Source organism: Ursus maritimus, unplaced genomic scaffold, assembly GCF_017311325.1.
Source record: "Ursus maritimus isolate PB19 unplaced genomic scaffold, ASM1731132v1 scaffold_4, whole genome shotgun sequence".
NCBI classification, from domain to species: Eukaryota; Metazoa; Chordata; class Mammalia; order Carnivora; family Ursidae; genus Ursus; species Ursus maritimus.
This window is the reverse complement of record NW_024426552.1, coordinates 22,198,851-22,207,342: the sequence shown is the minus strand read 5'-3', so window position 1 is coordinate 22,207,342 and position 8,492 is coordinate 22,198,851.

Genomic DNA, 8,492 nt, shown 5'->3' with positions numbered 1-8,492 from the left:
ACTGTGGTAATAAGAATAAGTGGAAAGGAGAAAGAAAGGATTTATTTTAAAAGTTGTTTTAAGAGAAAAATATATATGATTTTATGGGGCACTATTTGAGATTTAAATGTTTGGATTTGTGAAGAGAGAATCCAATGGCATTTTGAATAAAATTTAGTTCTGGTCATCTAGGGGGGACCCAGAAATTTAAGGCATTATAAACACCTATAACAGGGAATTTAGGGGCACCTGGGTAGCTCAGTCAGTTAAGCATCTGCCTTCAGCTCAGGTCATGATCCCAAGATTTTGGGATCCAGTCCCACATCAGGCTCCCTGCTCAGCAGGAAGTCTCCTCCTCTCTCTGCCTCTGCCCCCCCCCCCCATTGTGCTGTCTCTTTCTTTCAAATAAATAAATAAAATCCTTAAAAAAATAAACTAACCTCTAAAGGAATTGAGTCAGTGTTTGCTGCAAAGACATACAACAACTTCCTAAACACCATTTGAAATACTCTGTCTGCATTCATATAGTTGCTTTAAGAAACAGTCTGTATCCTTTTTCAGGAAGGTTTTGTGTTATCAGTGGTTTGTACAAGTTAGGGAAGCTATCACATAAATAGTTCTGTTAGATTTGCTTTAAATGATAATGATTATATACTTTAAAATGCACTAAGGAAATTTCTATTTTTATTGGGGTATTTAAGACAAAGCTTGTAATTCTTCAGTGATTTCTTTGATATGATTACATGAATTTTGGCTAAATAAATATTTTTTCTGAATAACAACTATTTGAAAAATAGAAAAATATGCTTGAAAACAAAACTAGTTTTGCTAATGGGTTGTCATTTAGATTCTAAGTATTCATTAACCAGGAGGTGGCTAATGAGCAGATGTTTAATGAGCAACAAAAATGAATAGACAGGTTTTTTTGTTTGTTTATTTTACACTGACTGAAGGTATAGATGTAGTTGATGAAATAAAAAACCTAAAAAATATCCAATTTGATGTGACTCAATGGAAAGACATTCTAATAATAGAATTTAATATGTTTTGGAAACTTTCATTAGAATTTCAGAAAAGTATTTCAGAGATAAATGAAAGTAATACACAAATAGCATCAATAAAGTTAAAGAAACAAATGTAACCAATTCATGTTCAATATATTATGCAATGTTTTCTTGCCCTTTTTGTATCTCATTAGGTAATCGCCATGTTACTACTCATTTATTGGGGTAGGAAATTCTACATATCCATGGATTCCTCCATCTTGGGTTCAAGTTTACTTACCTGAGATTTCTTATACACTATGCATCTCTCATAAGATAATCACAAGGCTACTAGAAAAGCAATAGTAAAATTTGCTCACACCTTTAATAGTAAAATATTTGGAAGATCGATTAAATGAATTTGCATTTTATAAAAGGGAAAAATCCCAATCTTCAGATGACTTTTCCATTTTGAAACAGCTATTTTTTTCATTTTCTTCTTTTTGGTCTATCATTTAAAACTAATTTTCAGATACAGATCTCCTAAATTTTGGTCTCCTAAGTGAAATTTTTCAAAGAAGCAAGGTGTCATCCCTTTTCCTTAATAAAAATCATTTGATGGTCCATCTGTGCAAATATTTTCCTTTTATGGGCCCTTAAACACTACATTTTATTAATGATTGGTTGTAATTTTACTTTACTTCCCTACAGTAATCACCAAAGCAAAAATTACAGCTTTTCTCTGAATTTTACCTTGTGCCTGCTGATGAAATTGAATTGTTTTATTTAACCCCCACTCGATCTAAATATGGGACACATTTTGGGGAGTAACACAGCTGAATTAATCATAATTTATTCCATAATTTATCTCTGTAGTGATTAAGGAAATTTTACAGTATTAGGCTAACATATTTTTTATTTTTATATTTAATTTATATACTGATGCAGCTTAACCACACACATTAAATACTCTATAATGATCAAATTCAAATGTAATTTTTCATGTCCATAAAATACCACAACATTAAGTTTCTAATTACATGTTTGATTCTTTTTAATGGATTTATAATTGATGGCAAAGACCCTTCTGAATTGCCTAATAAAAGGAGCGTGAGAATTGGAAACAGCTACTGAGTATCATAGCCACTTACTTTCTCTGTGTTACTATAGTTTATCTGGGTGTTACTATAAGGAAGTTTTCATTTAATATTCTAGTTAATATTACATAAGATTATGCATAGAAATGAGCTTTTGAAAATGTAAATAGTATGCAAGTGTAGGTATTAATATTGGGGTAGGAGTGTCTGAAGACAACCTAATTATTACCCTAGATTATTAGATACATAGTAATCTTACCGGTCTGTCTCAGGTCAAGTGACTGAACGATTACTTGTATTGACTGACTAGAACTTACAAAATTTGGATGTTTAATTCACACTGAGTACTGTAAAGTGCAAAACTGGGTTTATTCCTCATGAATCCATTTTAATATGATCACTCCTTAATTTGTATTTCACAAACTCTCCCATTTATAATAGAGACAGAAAAGTGAAAGTTATAAATTTCTTTAAGGATGCCCTGGAGAAACTATCATTTTAGAATCCATGTAATTTAATTATACCAAAATCTGCTTTTAGCAGGATTTAAGTCAGAGATTATGTGCTACTCATGTGACTATTTTTGGGGGGGTGGTTATGAATGACAACAGAACCCTAGGGTCTCAAATACCACCAGTTTGGCCAAAATAAATAATATGCATTGATTCGTATTGCTTTCTGTGTTCTTCATTGACCCCATTTGTTCCTTCTTTTTTATTCCAGCTCTATGTTATGCCAACCCCACTTAGTCTAGTATTTCACTTTGGGATTTGTAACACTTCTGTTTGTCCTACTAGAATGCAAGATATCAAAGTCAGAGACCGTGTCTAATTGATCTTTGGATTCCCCATAGGCTTCATCACTGGTCTAGCAAGGGGCTGAAAGATGTTTTAGTATTGGGTGTATTACCTTTTTGGTGCCTCACTCTCTTGATCAGGGAAATGAACACATTATGTAAGTCCCTGTGTGATCGTTAAAGAGTTAAATGAGTTAATGGCCTAAGTCAGTGCTTGGCATACATAGGCATTAACAATGTTAGTTATTATTGGTGATCATTAGTGTTCTTTTCTTAAAAGTTGTAGGAACTCTGATAGTGCTATCCAAAATGAATTTGTGAGAATTATTAAATATTTATTGGTAACAATATGAGAAACTTGATTTCTTTTTATCGTGTGAGTTTAAATTTGGCAGTCTTCAGACCAAGTAATCTGGGCCCAACAACACTTGGTTTCCACTGAAAGGAGAGTTCTCTGGTACCAGCTGCAGAGAGGGCTGTTAACAGCAGATTTTTTAAAAGTTTTTATTTAAATTCCAGTTAGTTAACATACTGTATATACTTAATTTTAGGTACACTTTAGTGATTCAGCACTTCTGTACGACTCCTGGGGCTCATCACAAGTGCCTTCCTTAACCCCATCACCTATTTCCCCCATCCCCCACCCACCTCCCGTCTGATAACTATCAGTTTGTTCTCTAGATTTTTGTCTCTTCAGGAACTTCTCAGTTGTAGATGGTCCCATGCCTAAGGTCATTCCCTTTCTCTGGGTTTGTCTATAGCCTATAACCAGTAGAGGTGGGATATAAAGGTCTGGCCTTTACTGCCCACCTCAGAAAAATTCTAAAGCACTCCTCTAACTCCAGAGATTCCCATGGGGTTAGCTGAAACCGTCATTGGGTACATATTGCAGTTTGACATCTCTCTCTTCTATTTATTTTTTTAGAGAGCACAAGAGCTTGTGAGCGAGGGGGGGAGGAGCAGAGGGAGAGAGAATCTTACGCAGGCTCTATGCCCAGTGCTGAGCCCAACTCAGAGCTCAGTCTCAAAACAGGTCAAAGATCATGACCTGAGCCCAAATCAAGAGTCAAACGCTTAACCCATGGAGCCACCCAGGTGCACCAGTATCTCCCTCTTCTTCTTCTTTTTTTTTTTTTTTTAAAGATTTTATTTATTTATTTGACAGAGATAGAGACAGCCAGCAGAGAGGGAACACAAGCAGGGGGAGTGGGAGAGGAAGAAACAGGCTCATAGCAGAGGAGCCTGATGTGGGGCTCTATCCCATAACGCCAGGATCACGCCCTGAGCCAAAGGCAGACGCTTTAACCACTGTGCCACCCAGGCACCCCCAGTATCTCCCTCTTCTTAATCCTGAGTCTCTCCCTTCATTTTCACAGGTGTTGATCCCAAGAGCATTCCTTAATAAACATCCTAAATGCTAAAGCACCTCAGAGGCTGTTTCCAGGCCACCCAGCCTGAGATACACAGTGCTGTAACCTTCCACGTAGTGCATGTTTAATAAACAGATATAAAATTGAGCTGAAAAACAAAATACAAAGTATTCTATCCTTGGCATCCAAAGTTTTTGCAACTCAGTTTTCCTAGGCTACGTGAGGCTGGGGATGAGACTCGTCACAACAGGTGTTTTGCTTAGTGTTGTAGCTTTGGCACCTAGCACAGTGTCTGAAGCCCAACAGGCTAATGGCAAATACTGTTGTGGGAAAGAGCAGACAGAACGTTTCTGTACCTTTGTAACATTTCCTTTTTAACAGCTTCTGTTGCCCTCTCCTCTTCCATGTCAACCCTTTAGGTTCTCACAGAAGTGTAGGAATATCTTTATGTCTGTTACTGCAAGACAATTACTAATTTCCTGTTTTGCTCCTCTCCATGGCAAAGAGGTAACAGAAACAGTGGCTCTGGTAATCAGCCTCAAAGACATTTCTCCATTGTTGTTATTGTTGATATCAGGCTAGTCTCTCCAATGTAAGGAGAGAATCTTTTACCCATGATCTTAGTGAGCTCTGTAACTGGGGACTCGAACTCATGATGCCTTTTTCTTCAGTGCATTCTAGAGATTTTTGTCCAAGTCCTACTACATGTGTGACTTGTAGCATCTTTCTTTCTAGCACAGAGAAGAGATTCGGTGGGGCCTATGGAGTCTAAGGAATCATTGTCTACACTGAGCGCTGGAAATGCTTCCTTTCCCCAAATCCGTAAACTCCATCTTCCTTAGCATGAATTTCTTCCCTGGAGGACTTTTGGTCCCTTAGGCAAATAGACCTCTGGTGGCCCACACAATAATCCTGCCACCCAGACAGGCTCAGACAGGTTAGAAACCCTGTAATGAACCTAATTTAGGTTCCAGCTGGAGTTTCCACTATAATTAGCAAGTAAATGATTGCATAGTTTCTTGCTTATTCTTTTCCTTTAAAGCAAAAAATAAAAATAGATAATATTAGACTATTTAGCACAGAACTCTTGACTTTTTAAGGAAATTTAGGGAAGATAAAGGGTTCATAAGCCTTAGACAGTCAATTCTGATTTTTTGTTGTTGTTGTATTTTTGTATTTTGCTGTGCTTCAGTATTCTCATTACCATTTTTGACCATTTACTCACCCTTAAGTGTACATATATAATTTCTTTTACTTCAAGCAAATGCTTTATTGAATAGCAGCAAAAAAAAAAAAAAAAGCCAAAAAAATGTGATTTTTGTTTTATGTTCTATTGTGAAGACACTGAGAACCAGGTATATGATTTTATAGAATTAACAAATTATATTGTTAGGCCTAATTTAAAATTGGGTAAAATTTGCTTCTGAGTATTTATATGGTAGTTATACATTTAAATGTTGAAACAGATAATGAATTTGTAATATAAAAATTGGAGGTAGGCATCAGGGTATAGTTGGTAACTTTTTCTCGTTCTTCATGTTATCTGTATTTCCAATAATTTTTTTTTAAAGATTATTTATTTATTTATTTGACAGAGAGAGACAGGCTGTGAGAGAGGGAACACAAGCAGGGGGAGTGGGAGAGGAAGAAGCAGGCTCCCAGCGGAGGAGCCCGATGTGGGACTTGATCCTGGGATGCGGGGATCACGCCCTGAGCCGAAGGCAGACGCCTAACGATGCGCTACTCAGGCGCCCCCTCCAATAATTTTTCGTTACAGATTCTGATGAAACTCATCTGTGAAGTGTGTGGACCAGATACATTTTAAATAGCTAACTTTTATTAGTTTCTAGTTCTTTTTATGTGTTTTTCCCTGCTTAGGCTTCATGAATTCTGGAGGTCAACTTTGTGGACTACATTTTATAAATAATGTATTGTTATCTCTAAATTTAATTTTTTGCCATTTATTTTCATGTGACGTCTTTTAAATTATTAATTTCTATATATATGTTTATCTCCCCTTATATTATTCCTAATGTTGTATATTTTTCTCTATTTTTTTTTTTGGTCACAAGTATACTTTTTAAGAAACTAGCTTTTATTATTATTCACCTCTTTCTTTTTTGTGTTTTATTTTCTGTTACATTAAATTAATTTTTCATCCATATTGGCCTTCTAAATTTTTCTTTAATTTGTTGCTCATTTTCTTCTCCATATATAGTATATACTATACTGTGTGTGTATATAGATATACACACACACAATTATGCTGTTCCCGTAGGTTTACATTTGAACTATTCGCTTTTTAACTCTATCTTTATATAATTGGGAATCTCAGTTTTTATTTCTATGTAGGTTTAGAAGATGATCCTTAGAAACACCAATTACTCGCCCAACCCAACATCTGGAATAAAATTTCATATTTTTACTGGTTTTGACTTCAGAATTAGAAACTCTAATTTTGATAAAATAAGCGTTGTATACTACAGGTCATTCTTCCCCAGTCAACTGTCATCACCAAAGCTTTTTGTCATTTTGTGCTATCGCATAATCTGATTACAAATATTTTCAATAACATTACATATTAGGAGTCTAGGCATAAATATAAATTCACTGTTGAATATAGTTTAGACAATGTTGCCATACTATATAAGATATAAGGTATTCAGATGGATGATTTGCTTTTAAAAATTCATTTTAACTCTTTTACTTTAAATTGTAAAACTTTCTACTAATATATTCCTGTGGTCTAATTAATGTAAAATGTTAAGATTATAACTTTGATTCTGTACATGAAGATACACTACTCATGTATGCTAGCTCATGATGATTAGAACAATATGTAGAGGCATGGTTTGTAATCACAGACTTAATAAAATCTATTAAGATGTACTGCTGAAGAGTAATTATCTAAATATCAATATGAACACACATACATATAGAATCAGTATATGTTAATACCTCAAATGTTCATGATCTATGATTTTTAGACACTCAGTTATTAGACATATTTGAGAGTTCCATCTGCAAGTCTGTGCATAAGTAGAAATAAAATTCCAATGCCAGATTTCAAAATATGAGAGAAAATATTGTCTCCAGGTTAGTTTATAGCTGGCAACTCTATAGTAGTAATTCAAAAAATAAATAAATTGGTTCCAAAAGAAGTTATATCAAGCTCCACTTTAAATTGTTAGAAGATAAATGAATTGAAAATTTGACTTAAGCAATGTATTTTTATAAGAGTTAATTCAAGTCTGCCCATTAAATTTAGATTCTGAGTGATTGTCTTGAAGAGAAATACGCGTGTGGGAAAAGCATGACGAAAGCAGAATGTGTACTACTTACTTGAAGCTAACCTTTAACTTTTTAAACTCTTCTAGTCCTGAGAGAATAATTGATGAGAGTGTTTATGTCTCTCATACATCTTTACAGATAAAAACCTTTTTAGAGCGAAATTCCTTAAATGCAGAAATAAGGAAACTATCACTTAAAACACTAAGTTTGGATCCTTTTATTTTAAGATTCACGGGAAAATGTGTATCACCAACACTTTAACGGGAAATGAAACAAAGATACCAGCTACAGGAAAGAAATTCATGTATGGTATTTCTTTCTCTAGCATTTCTTAAATTTTGGACAACCCAATGTTTTTATCTGTTATGTTTGGTATATATTTGATTTATCTGGATAAACAGAGAAAAGAGGTTCAAACAGGGAGACCACTGGGGCACTTGCATGGCGTAGTCGATTCAGCGTCTAACTTTTTTGATTTGGCTCAGGTCATGACCTCAGGGTCATGAGATCGAACCCCACCTAGGGCTCTGGGCTGAGTGTGGAGCCTGCTTAAGGTTCTCTCTCCTTCTCCCTCTACCCTTCACCTCCCCGCTCTCCCTCTCTCTCTAAAAAATTATATATATATAAAATAATAAAACAAAACAAAACAAGAGAAGCCACTGAAATAATCTAAATTACCTCCCAAACACTTAGACATCAACTGTGTAATCATCCTGTGAAATCATTCAAATAATTTGTGTGTGTGTGTGTGTGTGTGTATGTGATTATGTCCACTGGGCAACTTAGTAGGATAGTTTAAAAGTAACTTTATCATCTCTCTTAATCTAGCAGGATATTATCTGATACGTCATGAGCAAGAATCTACACTGATGATTCCCTTTACTAAAAATGATGATAGTTTCAATGTATTAATAAGATACGTTTTCAGTAGAGGATAGTGGTGGGGAACCCGAGATACTTTGAGAGCAGTCCTGCG